This window comes from Mauremys reevesii, linkage group 1 (genome assembly GCF_016161935.1).
Source record: "Mauremys reevesii isolate NIE-2019 linkage group 1, ASM1616193v1, whole genome shotgun sequence".
Classification (NCBI taxonomy): domain Eukaryota; kingdom Metazoa; phylum Chordata; order Testudines; family Geoemydidae; genus Mauremys; species Mauremys reevesii.
In genome coordinates, this window is record NC_052623.1 from 290,792,006 (window position 1) to 290,819,712 (window position 27,707).

Here is a 27,707-nt window from a genome sequence, read left to right on the forward strand (position 1 = left end):
GCTGGTTTAACTAAGGTAAATGGTGAATTCTCTGTCACTTGAAGTCTCTCAATCATGATTTGAGGACTTTAATAAACTCAGCCAGAGGTTATGGGTCTATTACAGGAGCGGGTGGGTGAGGTTCTGTGGCCCGGAACGTGCAGGAGGTCAGAATAGCTGATCATGATGGTCCCTTCTGGCCTTAAAGTCTATGATTTGAAAATAGGGTCTTATAATGGAAAAGGTCTTAAATGGGGCAACCTTAATACACATCACCTGCACTACCTAGTTATTTATATTTGCCCCACAGTTCTGTAGCTAATTCATCCAAATGTAAAGGAAAGCCCTCCTAGGAAACATGCATACGTACTTCACTATTCCAAATATTTCGTTGAGGTTTCATTTTGCCTAGTGCCAGACACTTTTATTATGGCATGTATCACAATCTACGTGCTGTTATCAGGGTGCCATTTGTACCCAGAACTGCCAAAAATCAGGTTTTTGTGATGTATACACATCTTGACAATTGCAGTCACATTTCCCAACACAATAAAACCACTCCCAGGTAACTTCAGCACTGGAGTAGATTCATCTTCTGGTGAATAGTGCCTTAAAATTGTCTATGGAATGCCAGTCTCATCAGTGGAACAATGCATTCAAAACAGTAACCTGATGAGCTGTCCAGGGTGAATGACTAAAGATCACCCACATGTCTCTCATCAGAAAGCTAAAGGCAGCAAAAATCAGCTGTAGCACACTCCTCCATCTAGTGACCGTAGAGACACTCACGATTTTCCATGAAGTAGTGAAAGAAAAGTCCCAAATCAATTAAAAAGAAACAGAGCACATATATATTCACAAACACAGCGGGGTTTTATTTTTCTATATTAATAAAAAAAATAAATCCTTAATGTTAATTCCACCATGGAAAAAATCTCTAGAAAGTTTAACCTGAAGTAGATTACATGTTCAAAATAGCTCCCCATATAATTTTATTGTATTTGTATATTTTAAAAAGGAGTTTAACAAAGGTCATAAAAGTTCCTAAAGTGTATGTGGCTTCAAAGGTGTACTACATGCCGCACAATAAATGAAATCATCACTCTTTGGGGTATGGGAAACTCGACTAGAGAGTGAAACAAATCAAGTATTTCCAGCATTCCATTGATCTAAACTAGGGAGCAAGAAAAGGAAAGTGTTCAAGATGAGTAGCTTTTCCAAGCACAAGGGGTTTTTTTGTTTGTTTGTTTTTAAACTGTCATTTCTCCAGAAGAGAAAAGTATAAACGTAACATACACAAGTTCTGATCAACAAAAGGGCAGTATTTCAGGGTTACATCCAGGCAGATGATCTTTCCTAAAATTCTGAATATATCTGAAAGAGCCCACAGGCTTACATCTGAAACGGCATTAAAAACAACATCTACATTACAAAATGGGTTTTTAATAAACTAACCTGACCTGTTTTGAAGTGCTGTCAGTTTGCCTCCAGCTCTTTCCAGGATAGGGTAACCAGACAGCAAATGTGAAAAATCAGGGTGGGAGTGGAGGGTAATAGAAGCGTATATAAGAAAAAGTCCCAAAAATCGGGTCATCTGGCCACCCTAATCCAGGACTATAGTTGCACTCCTATTTGGTTGCCACACCTTTAAGTATGGTATGGAGAACACTGTATCTGGCTGCTCTGTGTGACTTAGTAGCACTAAACCCAAATTAACCAGTCTCTTGAGGATTCCCCCTAACACTGGTAGTGGGGGGAGATTCCTCTGGTGGTTTAGAGTGGATACAATGGCTCTTGTTCCACTATCCCACCCCACTGACAGTTCTGGGGGTATGTTATGAAGAATTGGGTGTGGCCAGGGCACAACTACATGCCAAAGGATCCTGGCCACTAGCATAGCCGTTCGGGGATGGGGGGCAGCTGGTCTTAGTTACACCAGCCTCTAGCCCCAACCAGTGCACACTGGCCCCAGGGTTTGGGGACTGAAAAAAGTGGTTGAAAGTTACCTTTGTCCCAACACACAAATCTTGTGATATGCACACTATGGCTAGACGAGAGGAACTGCCTCATAAACCTAGTTTTCTGCTTGAATCTACGGAGTCAAATTACTGAAAAAATCCAGACCTTAGTTACTCCAGAGTAAAAAAAGGTTTTCTCAGACTTTTAGGACCAAGGTAAAATAGATGTCAGTGGGCATAGTTGTATAAAATGATTTGATCCTGGAGTTAGTTTCCGTATTGCCCACTCTTGGGATTTTATCACAAGTTTCATGATATTCGCTGTTTTTCTTTAAAGTCCCTCAGTTCTATAATTGCATGAAATGCTCAGCTTCATTTAAAAAAGGAGATCCTTGGGACTGTTGAAAAAAACCTCAAAAACGTGACCGAAGTATGCTCTCAAGGCTCAAACACCAAAAGACAAATACAAAGAACCCCAAATGTATTATTTCTTTAAATTTCTCATGATTTTTTTAACCCAATCTCATGATATATGGGGACCTGACTCATGATTTTTGAATGCCTGGGATTGGCAATACTATAGTTTTCATACTTCTTCCATGCAGGCCATATTACAAAGTTTATATGTGTGTGAAAAACAAGAGGCAGAATGAGAGCTGGAGTTAAAAACACAGCTTAACTGAAACGTTATGATTCTCTCACATCACATATCAACAAAATAAGAACCTCAGCTCAGTGTCCCTTGAAACTCAGAAGCACAGGTATTAGATAACACATGCGTTGAAACTTGTACTACAGATCACTCCCTAACAGGCAACCCATTGTCTTAAGAGACTACATTAAACTATCCACAGCTTTCCAGAATCGTTATGTTTGACCTGTCATTAAAAATACCCACCTCCATTAAGCAACAGTATTTGCCAAAGCAGCAAAGAGTCCTGTGGTACCTTATAGACTAACTGACGTATTGGAGCATGAACTTTCGTGGGTGAATACCCAGTTCGTCAGATGTATTTGCCAGTACATTTGGTAGTTGTTTAGACCTTTTAACTGTATTATTTCCCCCTGAATAGCACCATATCAGCCACACAATCATATATATAAACACAATTATGATTTTCTTGCTTACCACTTTAAAAGGAGCATCTGAAGGACCCAGGCTGTCAGAAGAATACAAATCAAAGCTTCAACTTGTCAGTTTCAAAGCTGTGCGCTGTTGCACCTTGAAGGTGTTACTCTGGAGCTTCCACAGTCAACTATATTTTGATGCTGGAAAGAAGCAGAATGTTACCTTAAAAGAAGCAGCTTCTATATTTTTAAAAACTCCCATGAAGCTTTTCCTTCCTTATCTTTAAGTAGGGGAGATGGGAGGCGGGGGAAGGGGGGACATAGGAAGAAATGTTTCAGGTTACATAACATCAAGGTCCAGGTTTGTTTGTTTTAAGATGTTTATATCCTGAAGAAAATTCTAATAGCTGTGTATTATTCCTGAGGTTCTAGTGTGTATTGTCAATCAACAGAAACAAGTTGTACACATTTATTGGAAGTGAACATAACCTTTTATTCAGAACCTGCACAAATGCTGTCTATTAACCTATTGCAATGAGCTTTACTGTATTGCACTCAGTTATTCTAATTTACATTTTAATGCTTTTTCAGATATCATGAAGAAATATTGCACATTGCATTATCAGACCCTGTAGAGAAAGACATTACAATATGAAAAGTCTCAGGAAAAGAGTGAAAATCATTTCCATGCACAATATTGATGATTTAGGGGCCTGTTTTTTTAAATCAAAATATTAGTGTCATAGTATTAAGGTGGGATGTCTAGGTATCTGTATATTATAGAAATAAAAAGCATCTTACAGCAACAAAAAATAGCAGCAGATTCCCAGTGAAGAACAATATAAGCTTCCTTCACCAACAATAGCTTCAGATTAAAACAAAACAAGTCAACACATAGTCCCTAAACCCACCAAACAAGCAGACACTTTTCGCTTCTTCACAAATGGGTGAAGTCATAAAACACATAATAAAAACCCCTGGAACTCAATTATATCACTCTGAGCACTGGACTTGGACTCAGGAGACTTGGGATCTATTCCCAGCTCAGGCACTGGCTGGGTGGGTGACCTTGGACAAGTCACCACCTGTCTTCGCCTCGATTTCCTCATTTGTAAAATGGGGATAATGATATGACCTCCTTTGTAAAGGCCTATGAGAACTACTGATGAAAAACACTATATCAGAGCTATGTATTAGTGGGCTTTTGAATTACTGCACCTCCTTTTCTCACCTCCAAAGCAGTGTGGGAAACAGAGCACAAAAAGGATGAAAGGAAGACTTGTCCAGTGGTTACAGTGCTAGCCTGGTCCGTGGGAGACCTGTGTTCAACTCCTGTTCCACCACAGACTTCTTCTGCGACTTGGGCAAGTCACTTAGCCACTCCGTTTCTTACCTGTAAAAGGGTGACAATGCTACTGCCCGTCCTCCCGGGGTGTTGGGAGGATAAACACATTAAGGACTGTGTGGTATAGTGATGGGGGCTATATAAAACCCATAGAAGGGTAGATCATTAGAGTTGACGCCCATCCATGCTGAGGGTGAAGTGACTCGGCCATCATTGAGACCAGAACTCTGGAGTCTTCAGCTCCCAGGCCTGTGCTCCAAGCACTACTGCTTTCTATATACAACGGCAAGGCTCCTCCATTAATTCTAGGTCCAGGAATTCTCTTCTCTATATATTTAGGTCTAAAATCCTAAATTTTGCAAAGGTGCCTCTCTGGAGACCAGGTAGTATTTGACATCCACTGATACTGTGAAATAGTAAAATAGGAGGTGAACCAATTACCTCTGATAAATTTAAAAAGGGAGGAGGGGTGGGATTTAACTAGAATACTTGAGATGAAAGTAAGAGGAAATACTTACTTTGAAAGCTTCCTGAAAGTGACTATCAAATAATCTCCCCAGGTAACAGGAGCAAACTCTTTTGCTTGCAAGTGTTTATACTACACATTAGAAAAAAAGCACTAGAATATGTATTGATGAAGAAAATCTTGCATTGGCTGAGAGATGAACTGGATATTTCTAATCAATATTTTTCCAGCTCCAATTTAAATCATTCAGATTTATTTTTGCTGTAAGTTATTTGAATGACAGCCATGCCTAGATGCACAGAGAGGAACCCCACTGCACTAGACGCTGTTTAAACACAACATAAATGAAAAAATCCCTGCCCAAATTTCTTGTAGCGTAAATACACAAAACAGACAGATGATGGGAGGAGAAACAAAATCACAGACTGGTAAAGTGATTTGTCCAACGTTACATAGCAGGTCAGAAGACAACCAGGGAATTAATTGGACCCAAGTCTCCTGACTCCCAGTTATGTGCACTATACTCCCTGATTTTTTTTAAATTATGTCTACATACAACTATTCATATGCAGACTGGCATTAGGCATTCGAGATGCGTGAAATCTGAATGGACAGAATCTATAGTTTTAGCAGAACTGCATCTCTGTCTTTAGGTACATAATCAACAACACTCTCCAACCCTGACCTGGTCCTTCAGTTCTCTACAGCTGGTGGGCCTGTAATGTGTCACCAGCCAAGCAGATAACTACAGCAGCACTTCGCAACTCATTCCTGCACCTCAGCATATAAAATAAGGGACTGACTATTTGAACAAATGCCATGTTGTGGAAGTGGGGAGAACACCACAGCGAGAAAAAATTATAGTGGCTTGGTTTAATTAGCCAGCACACACACTGCAGACTTAATGTACAGCATTGACAGTGTTCAATTATAAAGAAGTCTGCAGCCTCATTATTACCACTGGTTGTCACTTAGGTTATTAGTTCAGAGGACCTACACAGTGGGAGGCAGACAAAGGAAAGAGGGATGGAATAAATGAAAATGGAAAGCTTTCTTAAAACCATAAGGATATATGGCCCCAACTCACAAAACAGAGTGCATCAATCAGAAAAGCCTGACATAGGTGTAGTAGAAGGAACAGAGATGCACATAACTATACATACCCATACCCACACCCTCTCCTCCCTATCAGACACAGATTCCTAAAGGGATAATTCAGAAAAGTGCAAGAAAGCTTAGACATCTGAAGGAGGAAATAGAGTCATTAAATCTTTTTTATTCACACAAAACCACTCACTTTTTTATACATTTGTAATGTGTTAAACCACCTATGGACACTGGCATTAAACCTCTCTTCCATGATTAGGGCCCTATCAAATTCACAGTCATGAAAAACACACCACGGACTGTGAAATCTGGTCTCCCTCCGTGAAATCTGGTCTCTTCCGTGCTTTTACCCTATACTATACAGATTTCATGGAGGAGATCAGCTTTTTTCAAATTGGGGGTCCTGACCCAAAAGGGAGTTGCAGGGGAGTCACAAGGTTATTTTAGGGGGTAACGGTATTGCCACCCTTACTTCTGTGCTGCCTTCAGAGCTGGGTGGCCAGAGAGCAGAGGCTGGTGGTCGGGTGCCCAGCTCTGAAGGCGGCGCCCCACCACCAGCAGTGCAAAAGTAAGGGTAGCAATACCATACTATACTATGCCATGCCACCCTTCCTTTTGCGCTGCTGCCTTCAGAGCTGGGTGCCTGGAGAGTGGCAGCTGCTAACTGAGGGCCCAGTTCTGAAGGGAGCAACACAGAAGTAAGGGTGGCAATACCATACCATGCCATTCTTACTTCTGTGGTACAGCTGGTGGCAGCTCTGCCTTCAGAGCTGGGCTCCCAGCCAGCAGCCGCCACTCTCCAGCTGCCCAGCTCTGAAGGCAGTGTCACCGCCAGCAGCAGTGTAGAATAAGAGTAGCAGTATCGTAACCCCCTATAATAACCTTTGTGATCCTCCCAAACTCCTTTTTGGATCAGACCCCTACAATTACAACACTGTGAAATTTCAGATTTAAGTAGCTGAAATCATGAAATTTATTATTTTAAAAATCCTATGACCGTGAAATTGACCAAAATGGACCGTGAATTTAGTAGGGCCCTATCCATCATTAAACCTACTTCCCATCTATGATTAAATCTACAAATGTTCTCAGGCCAGCGAAAGCCTAATCTAAATATGGGAGCCCTTCCCTTCACTAAAATGATTGTAGCATCATGCCACTGATCGCATAGTTGCATTTAAAAAAAATCTGAAAATTGACAAGACAATTACTGGAGAGTAACCCCATGAGTTTCCCACATTCTTCCATAGGCAGTGGGCTTAGTGGACAGAACACTGGACTGGGACTCAGGACACCTGGGTTCTAGTCCTGACTCAGCCACGGGCCTGCTGGCTGACCACAGGCACCTCTTCACTATCATGTGCCTCAGTTTCCCCATCTGTAAAAGAAGATTATGATTCTGCTTTACTTTGCAAAGTGCTTTGAAACCTACTAAGGAAAAGCACCGCATAATAGCTTGGTTATTATCATACAATTTACCAGCTATAAAATGTCAATTTCTTTTGCATTCACTAAAACACTCCAGCCAGGTATAAATAAGGCAACACATTCCTTTTAAACTATACAGAAAGACATAAATGGAGTGGGATGCAGGCAGTCTGTGTTCAGTTCCCAGCTCTCCTACACATTTCCTGTATGACCTTGCACAAGTCATTTACGGGGAGATTTTTAAAAGGTACTGATTTGCAATGAGAGTTGGGCACTCTTTGGGCCACTGAAAAGCTCTATTAATTCCTTTGTCTCCATTTCCATCTGTGTAATGAGAATGATAAAGCTTCCTTTGTCTGTCTTGCTTGTTTAGATTGTCAGCTTTTCAGAGCAGGGACTGTCTCTCGCTAGATGTTTGTGCCTAACACTAGGCCCTGATCTCAGTTGGGGCCTATGGTTGCTATGGTGATACAAATATTTAGTAATTATTATTTACCTAAGGCAAATCAACTCTAAAAAGAGCAAAATAAGCATCCTGTGCAGTGCCTGCTTCATGAATGCTTATGGCCCAAAACATAAAGAAGCCTAAGGGAGTTACCCAAATGCCAATGAAAACCAAATGGCAGTTGGGTGCCTCACTCCCTTGGGCTCCTTTGAAAATCCCAGCCTAAATGGCAGTTATGAAGCAGGAAACTCAGCTTACTGCTGGACTAGGTCAAATAAAGCAAACAAGCAAGAACATGGGCTATACAGCATACTCCCGATTGTCCCTATAGCATGGGAGAGAGAGATTTTATTTGGCTAATCAGGAGTTTGGACAATCTAAAGGTTAGGAGCCATTCAGCAGCAGGATGGCCTCCCCCCTAGTCAGGGACGACTCCTCTTCCTCTCAGTGCTGGCCTAAGGTCTCTGCTCTGTCCTGCGAACTCACTCTCATCATGGTGGGGCTGCAGAGGGCTCCCTGGGCTGCCACAGGGCCGGTGACACCCAATGCCTCAGGCATGAGGTACAAGGAAAGTTGCAGTCCTGGTGGGGCAGAGCACAGCCCTGTCATGGTCCCAATCCCTCACACCTGTGAGAGCGGGGCGGCAGTGCACTCCCTGCACAGCTGCAGGAGCTATTCAGCAGCAGGGTCACCTCCCCCACGACTAGAGGGTTTTCCTCTTCACAGTCCTGGCCAAGGGCCTCTGCTCTGTTATCTGAACTGCCACATTCACCAATTCCCTTCCTTGTCCCCCAGTAAGAGACACATGCCCTCTGAAGCATCTCTCTCATGTCTGGGGACAAGGAAGGGATTTAGCTAATGCGGAGGTTTGGATAATAGGGTTTTGGATAATCAGGAGTAGGCTGTATATGATTACTAAATGACTATTTGCTACAACAATCTATACCAGCCCCTTCAAAACCACAATATACTTGCGGCCATATAAAAAAACCCAGCATCTGATAATAAGGGAACCCATTCATAGGTTGCCTCTGAATATTCAAGTACCTATTTAAGAATCACACATATGGCACTTGATCATGCTTTACACATTTGTGTACTTGTTTTTAATTTCCTAGGTAAATAAGCTTTATTCCAATTCACACAATACTATGCTCAACCATCTCTCTCTCTCTCTCTCTCTCTTTTTTTTTTTAAAGGTTTCAAGAGCCAGATGCTGCCGTTTGGAAGAAATAAATGGTTAAAATTAAAATCTCTGTGCGTAACAAAGAAAAGTAGGTGCCTTTCATGCGCACCAGTCCCAGTCAGTGATTCTACCTATGGGAGTAGTTTGACTGTATTTCTGAGGTGCTGGCCTGCAGTGTCCAGCCAGTATAGATAGTCCCAGATATGGGGCTAGATTTATTAATACAAGAAGCTTCATTCTGCCATATTTCACACAGTGGAGTCTAAGGCCAAAGTTTACAAATAGACTCGTAGACTTTAAGGCCAGAAGGGACCATCGAGATCATCTAGTCTGACCTGCTGCACATTGCAGGCCACAGAACCTCACCCACCCACTCCTGTAATAGACCCCTAACCTCTGACTGAGTTACTGAAGTCCTCAAATCATGATTTAAAGACTTAAGTTACAGAGAATCTGCCATGTACACTGGTTTAAACCTGCAAGTGGCTCATACCCCATGCTTCAGAGGAAGGTGGAAAAAAACCCAGTAGAGACCTCTAATTTTGGGTACTTCAATTCAAGTGCCTATCTTGAGGTACCAGATATCAAGTTGGACACCCACAACTTGCCATGTCAGAGGCAACTTTTGAAAAATGTTGGTCTAAGTCTATTAATTTGTCTCCTGAAAGTTCAATTTGCCAAAATGATTATAATCTATAGTATTATCTGAAGTACATTTAATGCTTATAGGAATCAATGGACAGCGCAGACAGGCCCAGCTGATAATCCAAAAAGACAGCTATAAAATGTATTATTACTGCCAGGCAGCTTTTAGCAAAAATGTCACAAACACAGGCCAATAGTATATAATATGTATGACTGTGTAATAGAGGCACTCAATATTGTGTACCTAGGGGCCTAAGAGGTGTGCATAAAATTTGCCCAAGCAGCATTCTACTTATTGCTTGATTGCTTCCAACCTAAAATAATTAAGATACATTGAGCAAATAATTATACAGCGCAAAATGCATATTTATCAGCAGGGATTACAGGGATATGTCATATGGAAAGTCAGCTAAAATATTCACCAACACAGCTAGTTTGCGGTACGACACAGGCAACTTGTCATATTGCAGCCTGAAAGCATGTACGTGAAGTGCTTTACATGTGCAATGAAATACTGCAACCTCAGTCTGGATAAGAATTTCCAATCAGTTGTGCATATAGTCTCATATAGGAGACAGTGATAAACAGAAAAAACCCACTCCAGGCCTTTTGCTCATCCAGAAGCAATAAAGTTTTGAAGTATGTTGCCAAACTCTCTTGAAATTTTGGAATGCTTTATTAAGGAAAATAGGTAGAATTTTCCTTTAAATAACATGCACAATTTTATCTGGCAGGGAGGGAAATGTCTCACTAACTAATCATTGGTTTACGCACCCCAATCTTTTAGAGACTGTCACAAATCCACAATGTTCCTGAATGGTAGGATTTTTGTATTTTGTCTCTGATTTAGCCGACACATGCCAAAGTACGTGTAGCCAGTTAACTCCCCTAGTATTAGGCATTAAACTTACAATTCAGATATTCTCCTGAAGTGCCACCCTTCCCCAATGGTATGGACCCATTCCACATACTTTAGGTTATGCCATTTGTTCCATACCAAATACTTTAGGTTATGCCATTTTCCCCTTGTACGCAACACTATTAGACAAGTTATAAATCAGCCAAAATGTGGTGATAAGAACATACACTGGTGTCCTGAAATGCCGAGGCTGCTTTCAGCCTCCTAAAACACATAAATAAACCCTAATTTCAGTGTGAACCACATAGTATTATATGGCCCTAACATTTTTATTGTATTTCAATTCCAAACACAAAAAGAAGAGAAGATGTGTTCATAAAGTCAAGAAATGCATCATAAAACACCATGGGTGGAGTGGGAGGTCAAATCAAGGGTGGATAGTGGGAAGAGAACAAGAGTATATTTAGTCACACAATTTTGAGCCTCTGCCATCTACGGAAGGGGATTCACCACAACCTTCTAAAACCTAACTTTTGTGTCCTCACCTCTATGAATCACTGTTTCATAACAGGAAGCTGTCCCATTAACAATGGCTCTGAACATTTCTCAGCACCATTGCTATAAAACTAAATGGCAACACTTTCCCAATTAACTATCCAAATCTCTCTCTGTGCCATAATCTCCCTATTGTTGCACCTCTGCACTCTGATGCTGCACATCATCATGTCCCACTCACAGATCTATTTCTGTTTGTAATTCCCCATTGTGGTCCTTGTAGCCAAAAGCTTTACATGATAGAAGCCTTGGGCATGGCAGTCACTTTCTGGCTTATATCAGGGTGGGGGAAGAGATAAATTCCCTTTGTGAATAGGTTCACGTAGGGTTGGAAATTTTCTTAATGGAAAAGAATTGCTGTTACCACTTGATCCTCCCCCAGCGATCAGACAGCTTGCTGAAGTTAAATGAAGGATATTGGGGGCAACGAATAGCTAAGATTCTGGTGCACAATTTTCAAGCTGCCCCGTGTAAAAGTTGGGAGTAAACAGCCAAGAACCATTTTTAATTGGTCTCTGTGGGTCACGTAATTGTTGTTTGTTTAGCAGTCTGCAAGACATAATAAAGTTCCTGCATTGCTGTGTAGAATAAAAATAGGAAAACGAACTAACAATTACACACACACAGAGCTATGGAACATTTTATTATTATTATGCAAAGGGTTCAAAATGCATCAAAAATATTTCTAAAACAAGATGATGGCAGCAAATAAACATTCTTCCAAGTAAGTGAAAAGCTGTTTAAAAGTTTAGCTTACATTCATTAAAGTGTGGCTATACCCTGAAAGTAACTGTAAAAATGACATTGTGGAGTTCCATATTTATTCTCCCTCACTAACTCACATATAAAGTGCAGTCAGTTTGCAACTCCAAATATGCTTTTTTGATCTGCCAGTACTGCAAATTCAACCTGGGATCTCAAAGTAAATCAAGCTATTTTAATTGCACAACAGCTCCTTCAACACGCTCCTTGCACAACAGCTCCTTCAACAAGAATTTATAGCTGATGAGTTTTCCTGATGGTTCACAAGGCAGAACAGAATCCAGCAGAACAGAATCCAACCCACCCAGGGTGGCCTATGACCTACACAATCACAAATGTGCACACAGTGCCATGCACAGCACCATCCACACTTTCTCATGTGATCCTCTAGCATGAGCTGGCCACTACAGCTGTTGAAATGCCCTCCCCTCCACTACTATGTTTTCACACCCTGCTGCAGCGCTGCAAATTTGTAAGTGTAGCCAAGCCTAGATTTGCTAGTCCGGGTAGGCAGAGTTGTCACCAGAGGCTACTGAGCCTTATAAACCAATGAAGGAGAAAGTTCACTGCGGTGGGAGAAACGTGGCACTGGCATACACAAGTTGCATGGGGTCCCTATGTTGCTTCACATAGGACTCTGATACACAGGACTGCCCCTGCAGCCTGCAATCTCACAGCTATATTGGCCCCACAATGCTAATAGCAATAAAGTAAGCAGCTATGGCTCAATGCCACAAAGAGCTCATAGGCAGAGCAAGATGGTGCTTTTTAAGAGTTGCTTTTCTGACCAGAATTGCACTTTAATCTAATTCTTCTTCCCCAAACTGCTTGAAATCACCAGCAGGGCACTTGTGCTTTCTGTTTCCATGGCCCCCGTGAAATGCGCTTGGCTAGAATTCACATGAGCTGCACCTGTGCCACCTGCTACGTGCGTTGGTTTAATTTTTCTTGAAAGCACTCCTTGCACAAGTCAGTGTGACTGACAGGATAGTAATGAATGGCAGCACAGTACCTTGTAAGGGCAGACGGTTGTGTCAGCTCAGCCTGTTGGTGTGATTAACAAACGATCAATCAAAGTTCACCAATCTCATCTCAGTTCTTCACCTGAAGATACTGCAACTGAAGGACTGTATCTGCCTTGAACTTGCTGTTATTTTAAACTGCTTCACTTTATCACAATGCTTTATCTGAATGACTGGTGCCAGGAACTTGCTATTGTAGAATTAATAACATATTGACACTTTCAACCCCTCGATCTATCTTTGACGTTTGAGAGCAATAACAAGCAACAGAATATTTTACTTGGAAGAGATGACAGTGTTTCTTGAATTCAGGGACTGCTCCTTCCTAGCACGCCTTGTGGCACCGATCAAGGAGAGGGGACTAGGTGAGACCACATACTGACCCCCTCTTTCTTCTCTAGCCAGATGTTGCATGGGATTAGTTTCATATCCCGTCTTAAGGGAAGGTGTTGTGTGCGCACCCTCTATGAGCCTGGGGTGATGTGGCTCTGCACCACCTCCAAAATAGGCCCGTACCTGTCAGGTACAATGTGGCCGTAAACATAGTTTTGCTGTGACTTACATTTATTTAGACTAGTATTGGGGGTAGCCGTGTTAGTCTGCTTCCACTCAGGGTGAAAACGCTGTAAGAGGGCTCCATCCAAGCCAGCCAATGTTTGCACTGCAGCTACACCCATCTCTGGACTCTAGGCATTCCAGTGGGTGCCAGAGAGGGAGCTGGTACAGTGGGTTTTGTGGTACAGTGGTTAGGGGTGGGGAAATTGTTGCATTATTAATGTTTTAGTATTTCTTAGTTAACACTAATCCCTTCCTTCCCTAGTGCCTGTCCCCAGTAAAGGACCCCTTTGTTGCATTTATTTTTTGGTGTTGGATTTTATTGGCGGGGATTTGTATTATTGTATTTTGTTTCTTGGGCATGGGATCAGGCTCCTTGTTAAAAATTGGAGTATTAGTTATTTTCCCAATGGCCATTACTGCTTGTGTCCCAGGCACAAAGAGGTGGAGGCACCAGGTCCTGCAACAATGAACCAAGGACCCAACCCATATGAGGTAAGGAAAAAGTTACTCTGATTAGCAAGCGCCAGGGAGACGGAACCAAACCACAGGGGAGGGACTATACTTATAACTGAAAACTTAAGCTGGCGCTCACCTTTCTTGTACCTTCCTTGATGAGTCTGTTGTTGCATTTTCTATTCATTATCCTGTTCCTGCCTGGTGTACAATTTTTCCAAAACTTGGCCCTAATATTTCAGGAAAGGGCACTTGGGTTAGGGTTGCCTGTGCTCCCGAACACCTTGTATGTCCTGGTTTTGAGAGCCTGCTCCAGTGCCTCTATCAATCTTACAAAGTCCTGAAGCAGCCTTATCACCTAGTGAGGCAAATTTCACCAGCTAAACTGGCAAAATTAACAACTGAGATTGGCTAAGAGCAAATGTATCCTACACCAAGTCTATCACATGTTGTCAGCTTACTCTCCCAACTTGGCCTACGGTGAGCCTTCCTATCCGCACAAGTCCTCAAAACCTCCACAAGTAGAGTCAGAGATTCTCACTAACTCCATAAAGGGCTGTGTGTTGTGAGCCTACAGGCAGCTCAGACACTGAGAACATATGCAGGACTCTGTTGACTTAGCTTGGGCCCTTGTCCAGGCTTCTCCTCACCAGCATCAGGACTGAGTATCAAATTGTGCCAGGGCACAGAGGGACAAAATGGAATCTATTTCTTGGAAGTGGAAGGAGGTAAGAAAATAGAAAGAATGAGAGGGAATTAGTGTGTCAGCAAAATATGTGAAAATTAGACATAAGAGCTAGGAAAGGAGGGAGCAGATTGAAGGGTGTAGCAGTAAAAATGAGGAAATAAGAAAAATAGGAAAAAGAGCATATAAACTGTAAGAAAGAGGAGTACAGATAGAAAAGGAGAAGAGCAGAACCTAAGGTTCTGAGCAGGGATGGTATTTTTAAAGAGGATCTGGGACTAGACATGAGAACACAAGTGTCATGGCAGGATCTGGGAAGTCTTGCCATAGCAACCATAAACAGCAACTCACACCTTGTTTATGGGACATGTGGTTTCCATTCTAGTAGGTAGCCCTCAGAGGTGTGCAAGTTCCATTCGTCATGGGGAATCTCATAGAATTCCTGATTTGAAAACCCTCTAAGCACCCAAACTTGTGTTCTAACTAGGCCTCTTACATCCATGCAAGCTTTTTAACTTGGGGTGTCACCTTGCTGCTACTACTTTCAGTCCTAAAATCTTAGCCACGGTGGGCATGCCTGAGGCAAGGGGCCACCATGCAGGTGAGGAGCCACCTAGGACTGCTTCTTGCTTTGCTACTGGGGTGTTGTCTGTACGGGGAGACTTTGGCAAACCAGTAAAGTGCCTGAAACCACTATGGCTTATTGTTAAAGGCAGCCTAGTCAGCAAGCTGTAAATTGGCCATTCAGTAGTCTCAGCTTGACCAAGGCAGGAGGGGGGGTGGAGTTTTGGGGTGCCACAGAAAGGGCAGCTTGACCCCGCGTCCTTCCTGACAAGAATTGTGTTGAAGTTGCTGATATATGCATTTTAAAAGAGCAGGATGTGCCTCAGGAATGTCTATCGGGATCTCAAGGCTACCAACTCTGGAAAAACCCACACCTGATTAATCAGTAATCAGAAGGAGCCTCTTGCTTGCCCATTGGAACTGCTTACTTTACACATGTTCTTTAAGGGACGTGTCATTCTATTACCAATGTATAAATAAGGGGAAAAAGCTTGAGATAATTGGACTTGTTTGGGGACTCTTTTTGGACTCTCCCTCTGGATACATCTCACAGTCCCCACTGGCAGACGGAAGATTTGGCCACTGGAAGCCTGCCGCTGTTTCAGTCGAGAGCCATACTTGGCTTTGGTAATTATCCAGGGTTGGGGGTGTTTTACTAATCTGTTGCAGACGTGTGTAAGTGCTTGAGACTAAGTAAAGTGTAGCTTTAAGTGAAAGCACTCTTGTGTTGTCCTCTTTGTGCCAGCCATCTATCGGTCGGACGGCCGTGTTTCCCCTGATTTATTTCCTGACACCACCTTGCACAGAGTACAAGTTACCAAGAGCTTTGGGTTGAAAGAACCCTGGGTAACATTGTCTACCCTGGCAGGACAGCTGTTTCCACCATTGGCTTGGACATCACTAAGGGAATGTCACGTCTGACATCCAGCAAGGCCTCTTGTGTAAATCATTCTAAGGCCTGGTCTACACTAGGGGGGCGTGTAGAACTAAGGTACGCGACTTCAGCTACATGAATAGCGTAGCTGAAGTCGAACTACCTTAGTTCGACTGACTTACCCGTCCAGACACCACGGGGTCGAAGTCCACGGCTCCCCCGTCGACTCCGCCACCGCCGTTCGCGGTGGTGGAGTTCCGGAGTCGACGGGAGCGCGTCCGGAGTTCGAACTATCGCATCTAGATTAAACGCGATAGTTCGAACTCCGAGAAGTCGAACTCTCCGTGTCGACCCGGCCGGTAAGTATGGACCTACCCTAACACACTTTCCTTGCCATTGTACATATTTTTTATGAATGCTGTGTAAGTGCCTAGAAATGCTTATAAATAGGTGCTTTTAGACACTGAAATAAATAACACGGTGTACATCAGGCCTCAGTGTTTTGCCATTGGATGAACTGGGGAGGCATCAAAGGCTAATTATTTCCTGCAACCTGTGTGAACCTTCAAAACACCAGTTGGTTTCCAGCCCTTAGATCTGGTGGGCAGCAGTTAATTACCTAACCCAAGCAACGGCCATTTCCGACAGGAAAAGAAGAGAGGATGGGGTTTTATAGCAACCAGAGAGGACGTAAGAAACAAATAAAACAAGCAAATCAGTAGACAGGAGGAAATAGTACTGGGCTGTGAAACAGATACCGTAAAGTCTAGAGAGCAAAAGACACCAGGAAATAGTGCTTAAGACTTCAGAAAATGGTACGGAGGTCATGCAGAGGGCACTCCATTTGTGTTGTACACATAAATGCAAGAAGCCTGACAAAGAAAAGAAAGGAACCAGAAATACAAGCACAGAAAAAAGATTTTATCATCCTGGAATCAATTGAAACCTGGCAAGAGGAGAATGAAAATTAAGAGATGGGTAAATGCAGAGGGTTATAAACTGTTCTGAAGATCTCATACTGGGAGAAGCAATAGACTTATACACAAAAACCTATGTTGAAGATCACTTTTATTAAAAAACAGCCCTCCCCAAGAGGCCATCCAGGATATCCCCAAGCACTTTTACAATGTTAAATTATCTACCTTAAGTCACTCACTCTCCAGCATGACCTGAGTATGTCCGGAATCAGTCCCAAATGCAGCAGTATACTTTGATAACTCTGGGCATTGATTTAAGTTTTTATACTGAAATACCAGACAGCACTTAAATATAATTAACTTTATGGTCAAGATTTTCAAAAGCAGGTGCCTAATGGTAGGCATTCTAAATAAGTGGCCTGATTTTCAAAAGTGCGCACCTAGCAGTACTTACCTGATGTTAAGGTTTATTTCATTGTCCAGCTATACTGGAAGCAGGGCAAGAGACACTTGATACAGATTTAATCAGACCACAACTTTATTTTTAGATGTCTGGGACTACCCAGCAGATAAAAGTGTACAGTGCAGGCAACTCCATGTTCATTTCCTAATTACCCGGGGGTCTTCTGCCAGCTCCCCTTTTTTTTCCATAGAGGTCCCCCCCCCAGCCAATCCATTGCTGGGACCCTATCATCCACCCCCCTCGTAGGAGGGTTAAAGTGTGCTATAAGAAAGTGGGGTTGGCTCCCTGCTATATCCATCAGAGGAGAACCAAACCACCCCCACCATCCTGTTCCTTTAACCGACACTTCCTTTTTAAGTCCTTTACCAGGCCATTTAGCTGGTCACTAGAGGCCTTCCCTATGGAGTACCTGCATTGGACATCCATCCCACACTTACAAAATGAGTTGCGACATATAGCCTAAGCCCCTTTCCTCCTCACCATAATAGGTCTTCCCTGACACCTGCTGGGGAAGGCAAAAAAATATGGTGGTGAGGGAAAAATTCCTTCCCAGTCCCTCTAAAAAGGAGTGGCTGCAGCAGGTCCTAACCAAACCTGATACTTGCCACCTCAAGGGGAGGGAGGGTGTGTGCTGCGTGGAGAATGGGCTTCTCATGCCCAGGCATGCCCCTTTTCAAGCTCTCCACACTTCCGTTCCCAAGGAATGAGTCAGCATCACCACGTCCCCTTTTTTGCAGCAACTTCTGACCTCCTGTCTCCCCCCCCCACAGCACCACCACCTGTAAAGCACTCCTACCCTTCCTCCAGCAAGCCAGGACAATGACCCTCTCACTTAAGATGCAGTGTGGTCACTTGTGTCTAGCATAAATGGAAGTCACTATTTTCACTACAAATGACATTTATTTGTTAAATACCTGTTTTATTAAGTATTTAGGGGAGAGCAAGGCTGCTAAGCAACTTGGAAAGTAATTTATTTGCAGAACAGGAAGACACTGCCATAAAATAAAATGTATTCTGTGCGTTCATACAAAAGACCAAGGGAAGAAATATTTTTCTGAGGAGAAAGGGGAAATGCTGAAGAGAATGAATATCACATAAAAACAAGGGGCAGACTGTCCCCTCGCACCAAAGAAAACAAACCAAAGAAACCCAAGATGGTATTAGAAGGGGACTGAGAAATCCATGAAGTAACTCTCATGTAGTTTTCAGGACATCAATCCCTCTACTGGAAATGGCTTGGAGACTACCATGCAGATGTTTCACAGCCCCATAATTCTCAGAGATCAGTGGGAAAGGGCAGTCCCAAGATCTGCAGACTCGGGAGCTATCCTGAGTAAACAGCTGATGTTCCTTGCTGTTCCACATGCTGCCACTGGCTGAGTTTTCCAGCAGCTGCTCATTAGCAGCTCTAGAGGGGATTGCACAGGAGTTAATGCTGCCCTATGGTGAGACAGCACTCCTCCCCTTTTCAGCCTGCCTCCAGGCCTTCTACTTGCCTTAGTTCCCCTTCACTTGCACAAGTGGAGGGGATGATCTCAGCTCAGGTGATCAAGATTTTACGAAAACCTCAGAGCATTTGAGGTCTCAGACGCAATAGCCAGATCAATACCAAACAGCTGAAAGAAATTCGGACAGACAGAAGAACCTTTAGCAGACAAGCCAAAGAAAATCTCCTTAGAAACAGAGGAGATGCCCATGGCCAGAAGAAAAGCTAATCTGACACTGATATTCAGAAAGATGCATAGAGAATCTAGGACACTACAGACCAGTAAGCTTGACATTAGTAGCGTGGGAAACACCGGAAGCAATAAGTTACAAATGGAGAGAAGAAGCTGAAAGCTTTGTGCTAACATTTGTATGTACAGTATTTTAAAAATGAAGGCCTGCTTCTGAGTTTTAAATGTGCATAACATTTGGCTCAACATCCGTGGAGACAGAACCAGTACTCCACAGAATGTGTACAGCACCGATAATGGCAGCATACCTTTCCATACCTCACCCCTGAAGTGTATTAGCCTGAGGTGGAAAGACCACAACCTATTGGGGTGTTAAACCAGTTTCCATCCCCATTTCATACTTCGCCTCTCTGCTGAGATTGACAGCGAAGGTCTGTTTTTTTCTGTTGTGGCCCTCTGTGCACCATTGTGCCTAGAAAACTGTAGGTCAAATAACTATGGGATGGCACAGGCTTTCAGTCACTACTGAGCTCACTGAAATTTGAACCCATAGTCTAGATGTGAAAGAAATATATTTCTGAGAAAGTACAACTAGGAGGATATCAATAAAAGAGGAATGGACCTACATTTTACGACAACCTTTGGCACAATACTGCAGAACAATCTCGAAGGCTTGTAAATTTAGACCATGAGTCTGCCAGGCTTTGGAGAACACGAGACAAATTTTCACTGGCTGTACGCGTCTGAGCAGAGAAGAGTCACTTGCTCATTAGATGTGAAGCAGCCATTCCACTAAACTATAAGAAACTAAACTAAACAATAAGAATCTCCATGAAAAATCATGCATAAGAAAGAATAGCAAAACCAAAAAAAACCTATAGAAAAAATGAGGAAAAATTCAGATAGAGAAGGGAACAACAAAAATCTACAGCAATGGAACAAAGAAAGCCACTAAACACAGAAATTTCCCTTCCTATGTACTTCTAACCACTGATAATATATACATTAATTGATATTGAGGGAAACCAATTAAAATAACCCAGAAATGTAAATGGAGAGGTAAGGTTTATAAAACTGTATTAGAAACAAAACCCGATATCTATAAATTCAAATGGGTTTGTTTCCATTGTTCCTTTTTCGTGGGTATGAAGTTTGGGTAACCCTGTTGTATGTCAAACATTTGCTAGATCAAAAGGAAGATGACTACTACTGAGTACAACATTGCAACTATCGGCATATGATTTATTTATTTTTTAAACCATACCAACACAAGCTTCTGGCAAATTGTTCAATTGTAGACCAGGCTAACTGCTCCTTTTGATAGGGACTGGAAGAAATTCTTCGTTGTGCATCCATCTACGCAGTCTTGGTCTTATTTTTCTAGGGTTTGACCCTGGATATGGCCAGTTGCATTGGGGCCTTCTGTTTCCCATCCGTGGGCTGTCAGTCACAATCACATGCTTTGCTACGGCAAACCCTGCCTCTCTATTTCTTTTAAAGTTTCATTACAGCATACTCTCAATTTAGATCAAGAAACACAGAACAATGACCTGCTCCTACTTGATTTATGTTGCTGTCCACCTAGATTCTTAAAACAATATATTTTAGGTTTGTATGACATGAAAAGTCAATTACTTGATTTGCAACTGAAATAGGCTACAAAGATAATGACTTGAAAATAAGATACACAATGTGGTACATGCAACACTGCTCTCCTACAGCCGGGGGCCGGGGGAAGGGGCAGACGTTTTGGAAAAGGCTACTAGTGGCTTGGCTCCTTCCCAAATGACTTTTCGCTGGAGTTTTCCATATACTCCTCCACTAGAGAGACACTGCGTGTGCTCCACCTGTGAAACACCTGCCCTCTGAACCCCCAAGATACCTTCCATAGCATACACGCTCCCCTCAGCCACCTGTCCACTCCAAGAAAAACGCACTCCCACACCCTTGGAAGCTCTTCACAGATTCCGACCCCAACACGTGTGCTCTCATGTCATTACCCATTCTGTGAGAAATTTTTCAGACCCACATATGTTGCCCCAGAAACACCTTTCATCCCCACATAGCTCCCTATTCACACTCAGAAAGCCACTCAGCTTGCATTTCATATATAACACCCCGCCACACACACAATGCCCTTTTTCCCTTTAAGGCACAGCCTCTCCATTAGGATTTCCCCACTCAGACTCTAGAATGCCCATGAAATACTGCCTCTTGAGATACAGGGTCTTCCCATGTTTACTACTACACCCAACCCCCCCAAGACTCAGGCATCTCAATGACGACGCAGAGAGCTGTCCTGGATTTCCTCTTCTGCAAGGATGACTTTCCTCATCTTCAATATCAGGAGGCTGAGTCTCCTTATGAATTGAGAACAAGAGTTTAACAAAATAAATCCTATAAAAATATAAAAATTAAAAAAAAAACATTCTGTTTTCTCTTTCCAACATTCAGGACCTTAAAAAACAATGGATTTCACTTTAAGCCTTTTTTAAAGACACTGCTTTTAAAAAATAAAACACAGATAACAACTGCTCAGTGTCACAGTATATAAATAGCACTAAGTCAGAGCATTATAAAAGACTAGCTCTGCTACGGCATAACTTTGACAATAATTGGGTTAACCCCCATTTATCATTGTTTACCCATCTTAGCAGACTGGACTGATGGGTAGTCTTCACAGAGCACTGTTGCAGCGAAAATTGCCATAGCATCACTGCCTTCCTGTTTATCAGAAGGTTGCAACATTAGTAGAATCCAGGAGGCGCTTAGGAATGGAATCAGTGAAAACTGTGGAAACAGGATGAAATGACGATGCAAAGATGCATAAAGAGGAGTGGAAGAACAACATTTAGAAGCCATCAAAAGCAATTGTCTGGCAGCAGCCCCCAGAATCAGAAGGGGCAGAAGCATTATATGCAATAAAGAGGAACAAAGAAAAGGAAAACCTGCAGTGGGATTTCTCAGGTTTTCTGATTACAAACTTCCTTTTTCAAATGAACACAAACTTCATTTTTGGTGCAGCAAAGTCTATCGAAAGTGCAGCTTTTACCAAGGCTCTGTGTAGTCTTTGTGTAACACTGGACCTAAATTTTGCAGCATGAATCTGTAGCATCTGATGGAAATTCTGCAGCAGCTTCTAGTTTTTTGGTTTTTTTTAAATTAAATTAAATATAAAAATAAATGCTATAATCAGTACAGTATTTATTTTGGGTCTGTGGGATGGCAAATTAGCTGGATGTCTGCTGAAAGGATTAGCAGTCAAACACTTAATCAGACAGATTTTGAAATTGTCAACTTTAGATTTCTTAATTAATAACCCACTGAGATGAATATGGCATCTTACTCCTCTCATTCATCATTTTAGGTTGTCAGAAGACACTGGTTTGCATTCAGAAGGTTTTCTTTGCAACCATAAATGTTGGGAACAATTTTATTTTTAATGAAAGCTTAGATTCTGAATCACAATTCTGTGACAAAAGTTCAATTTTGCATAGGCAAAACTGCAAAAAATAGAATGTATTGCCTATCACCAAATTGTCTATGACATTTGTGATGTTAAGTTAGTATTTTCTTCTTAGGCTTTGTTTTTCAAGATATTTGAAATGATATTAGCACCTCTACAGAGAAGATCTTTTGAACATAGCTCTTGTTATTAGGGGGGCTAACAATTTCTCTCTAGGTAAGTAACTTGGCTAAAACATGCAGAACGACCTTTGTGTGAGCTGGCCATGGAAACCATATTAGCAGCTTTCTAACAAGAACTGGATTCAATCATGTTTGTCTAGAAAGGTACTTAAATGGTTTTAAATCTCAGCATAGACAGGACCTTAGCAGGGCTTTGAAAACATGAATGCTTATTTGTTTGCCACTTAGCAGCAAAGCCAAGATAAATGTTTCATATGAACCTCCAGTTTTGACTTGCCAGAAAGGAGAAGTTTAAACTACAGTCTTTAAGTAACTGTGGTCTGGAAAGTAATACCAGATATCATCTATCTCCATCATAATTTTAACCAAAAACATGTTCCTTCTTTTGCAATTTTCCTTCCCCTGTAATGCACAGTATTTTACTTCTATGGTGTTTGACCCCATAAATCCCACCTCCCCGCAGTACAATGCACAACTGATCCCTAGAACGCAAGTCACTAGACAGGACAGTGCGTGTACATTGTTTTATTGGGTTAAGGGAAGTCTTAATAAAGAAGAAAACTAACCTTTTATTAAGGAACAAGTCTCTCCATTACATCATATCAGACAGACTTCACTATGGAGACAGTAATAAAGTAATAAATGAGAGTCTCACTGTTCCCAGTATTGACTTAAAGTGTACTGGCTACCTTTTAGGTGTATATGCACTTTGAGTTACCACTTCCAAGCTGATCTCTATACACCTAAACTGTAACGCCTCTACTTGCAAAACAGTCTTACTCTTTCACAAGGTTCCATTGGTCCTTTTTGCCTAAATGGCAGAGAAACTTACAGCAACAAGGACAAATGCTCAGATTGTCACAGGTGGTCAGCTTCACACCCTGAATGTACTGACCTCAGAGGGACTGACATTTTGATTCCCATCATGTTCATCAGCTGCTCCATCTTAAGTGGCAGAACAAGGTCAGTAATGAGGATATGATAGCCAAGCCCAGCAATTGCTTCCATCAGCACTGGTTTGATTTTGGAAGCTTTCTTGGTATTGACATATTATTAAGATGAAAGACCAGCAAATTATAAAGCATGTTTTTCAAGTAATGCTGTGACATGGCCAGTGATCACGTGGTCACCAAGAGCTTTGGCAGTGAGATAAGATCACCAGTGATGGATATAAACTGAAAATCCAACCAGACTACCTTAATGGCCCACCTAGAGATCGAGCTGGGTGGCCTTGTTCTGCCAGAAGGCTACCTCCCTTTTGGATTTTCTATGATGATACTTTCAAAAGGGACATTCAATGAAACTGAACTAGTGAAATTCAAATACACTCACCCATTCTTGTGTCAAACTGTAACTGAGAAGAGCTTTGGTATGCAGCTTCTATAGTGCAGTTACTCTGGGCCAGATCCTCAGCTGAAGTAAATTGGCATAACAACATTGGGAGATAACTCTGATATCAGATACACCACTTCATCCTCAAGGATCCCAAAGTATATTACAAAATATGGCCCATATTCTCTCCCTTGTTATATGTGCAGAGGAGAAAAACACCCAGGGGGGAATAGAAAAGGAAGAGAAGTCACTCAATGGCATACCCCCCCTTTGCTCACTGTTCCCACAAAATCCATTCCTTCCCATTTTGGGATGCTATAGGGCCTGGAGACCTGTGGCATCATCCTTGTTCAAATGTGAGAAGATTTCTCCACAGAAGATAAGGCTGACCCTATAGTACTGTTTTCCATGGAGTTTCCTTCCAATTGTTGACAACACTGAAGGGAAAGGACTTGGAATAGCAGTCAGGAGAGAAGCTATTGATAGATGGGCTCCAGATGTCCTGCATAGATGCCCCACAATATTGGAACATGGGCAGGAGTAAGATTCATCAAACCAGCCAATGTACTGACCATTCTGAAAGGTCAAAACTACGTCAAAACTAGATGTTTCTTAAAGAGCTTAAGTGGGAGATGGTGTGCAAATGGAGATTGGAGATTTGTATTTCAATTATTTTCTTTTGATGCTTTCCACAGCTTTCTAATGCCTCAGGGAGCCCTGAATGGGGCTTAAATAGCACAGTCCTGATCTGTGTGGTATTTCCACTATCTAGGAATCGAAACACAAAGACAAAGCCTCAGGTTATTTCCAGCCAATAAATGGCTTCCTGAGATTCAAAAAAGTGCATAAAAACAAAGATTTCAACAAAAGCTGAACACAAACACTACTAGGTAGATAGCACACTTCACAGTTGTGCCATGGAGGGAATTTTTGCACAGTGAGACCTACTCTGATGAAAACTGCCTTGAGAATTTTAAATATTCATTCAGAGTACAAATAACCTTGTTTTTTTTTAATGGTCTCATGTAAAAGACCCTTGAAACTGCAAACCACATGGAACTATCTGAGAAGAATGAATGGATGGGTGAATGCTGCTAGGTATCAAATCTCTGGATTATTTCAAACAGGATAACATCCTCTCCACAGTAAATCAGCTCTTTTTCAGGAATGCTAGTCTAATAGAACGTTTCTTACTGCAATGTTTTTTTAACCTGAAAACCTAAGCCAATATGCTGATCTGGCTTTTACTTATACTTTATAATTGGGTTGATTTTAGATGGGTAAGGGATCCTGCCCTGTACCCCTAAACAACACACACACACACACACACACACACAAAACAATTTAAAAAAAACATCCACAAAATGGTTAAGTGATCTATTCATTCTGGGAACCTCCTGAATCTGACCTACCCACTAGACTATTCTGCCCACCTACCCGATACCAAGGTAGAAGGAGCTCAATATGCCTATGAAAGAACCAAACCAGGTTAGTGTGTAATCCTTAAATGCAAACTATGTACCATTTTCATATAATCAGTTCAAGACATAACAGCATTTACAATAGTGATTCAGAAATTCAGATCCTTTCCACAGAGAATACCGTGGGACAGCAAAGACAAATCACCATATTGTATAACACAGCTGTCACAATCCTACCAGCACAGAACTGGGTGATGTTGCAATCACACGCTCACACAATGAAACCCTTATTACAAATGCTTAAGCAAACATAGGATTTTCATCCCAAATCCTAATAATTCCTTTATCTGGCAGTACTTAGAGAATACCTTTCAGACAAAGTTACTACAGCTTAAAATAGCATTCTAAACCCAGTAATTTATTCTGTTTTATGCCACATTTACTGACAAAGATGCAGTTCTACAATTTTAAATGTTTCCCTGAGGTCACTATGGCATATCACCTTATAAAATGGGGGATTGGCATTAGTCCCTTGTGATTCAAGAGGGCATTAACACTGCTATATCTAATGTACAATGTCAACAAGTAAATCACCAGGAACACTTGATGAGCTGAAAATTGTACCTACCCTTCTGTAAAGCTTGCGACACCACAGGCTTGATGGTTACCATAGTAATCATGTGACAGTTTCTGATGTATTACCTTGAACTGCATGATTGTAAAGGTTCTTCAGCTACCTTCTGCAGCGTTTCCAAATTCAAGAGCAATACGATGATAAATGTCCACTATCTAAAAGATATACTCATTGGAATGTAACACATCAGAGAGCAATGCTTTAAATGCAAATTGCACGCTTTTTGCCCTTTTTAGAATATTAAAGAGTCATTTCAAAGACATGAAAAAGAACCACCGTGACCTCTGACACCATGATTCTTTGCCGTGGAGATCGTAATTTTCTGTGGGACTAGCTACTGAATATTTAAGTAGTTTGAAACTGAAAATGAGGTAATAAATTCCACTGAAGATAGTCTGAGTAATGCATTGATTACGAAAACAAGCATATATCTGAGCAATTACCAGAGCAGTCAGTCACTTGGTGCCTCATGTTCAATATATTTAGATCATTATTATAACCATTAGACAATAAATTACATTACTTCATTATAGCTAATTGACATCCTTAATATTTTCACAGAGTAACTTGAAAGAACATTGCTATATGGAACAGATATCATAGATAGAAAGAATCTATGTAGCAAAAAAAAATAAAAATAAAATTCTAGTATGCCAGAAAGAAAGATAAAATGCATATTAATGTTACTATATTTTATTAGATTTTGGTTTGACTCTACGTTAGACTTTTAAAGGAAGGCACTGGTAATTTGCCTTTTGTTGCTAAACTATAAACTCCATGTTACTGTGAGCAGCAATGGTTTTAAAGAACTACTTCTATTCTTGTTAGTAAACATCTCAGTTCATGAAATATTCCATTTTATTTTATTGGATTGTTTTTGCCCATAATTCTCCTTGATTGCATGGCAATAAAGGCTGAAAGAATACAGGCTTTCTTGCTTATCAAGCACAGAAACACCATGCTCTAATTTGTGTATTAGCAACTCCCATGTGGACCCTACATTATTGATTCTGCCATCTAAATTCTACTGTTTGACAGGAAGGATATTGCATATAGGATTAATAAAATGATCCCCTCAAGCTTTTTTAAAGCATTGCTTATACAGCTTTATTTTTTAAAATATTTTCTTAAACGTGCATTACAAACCCAAAACATCTCCATGGTACAACATGCGATACAAATGAATATTATTGTCTATCAGTGATTTTGCAGAATGCCTGTTGATTAAAATGTATCGGGCAGAGATTTTTTTGTAACCTCATAGAAAGATGTGTACCTTACAGCTGCTTGCTCCATATAATGTGCTATAACATTCCTGTCTGAATATATGTTGCTTTTTCTATTAACATACAAAAAAAGTAATGACCTGATGACTTAACAAAAAAATTAACATTAAGGTTCATAGAATGCTACTTAAAATAAGTCAAAAGCCTTCCAATTTCTGTATGGCAGGAACACATCAAAATTCAGAGTGTTTGCTCCCACAAACTGAAAAGACATATCACAAAGGTAATTTTGCAGCTAAGAAAAAAATTGTAGATAAAGTAGAAATTTTGTTTTTATCCAATTTATAAAAAAAAACCCAAAACCCTAGCTGTGGCCCACTGTAGCATATTGTTACGAATGAGTGAATACACCAACCTGCTTAATTGAATCT

The 27,707-nt window shown here is 41.4% G+C and overlaps 1 protein-coding gene across 1 annotated transcript in view; it reads right to left on the reverse strand.

Annotated features, from left to right (window-relative positions):
• NAV3 (neuron navigator 3) overlaps positions 1–27,707 on the reverse strand; it is an 862,925-nt gene that overhangs the window by 724,208 nt on the left and 111,010 nt on the right. Inside the window, exon 9 of the mRNA XM_039497831.1 lies at positions 3,067–3,206. The gene's annotated coding sequence lies outside the window, so the exon portion shown is untranslated. The remainder of the gene's footprint in view (positions 1–3,066; positions 3,207–27,707) is intronic.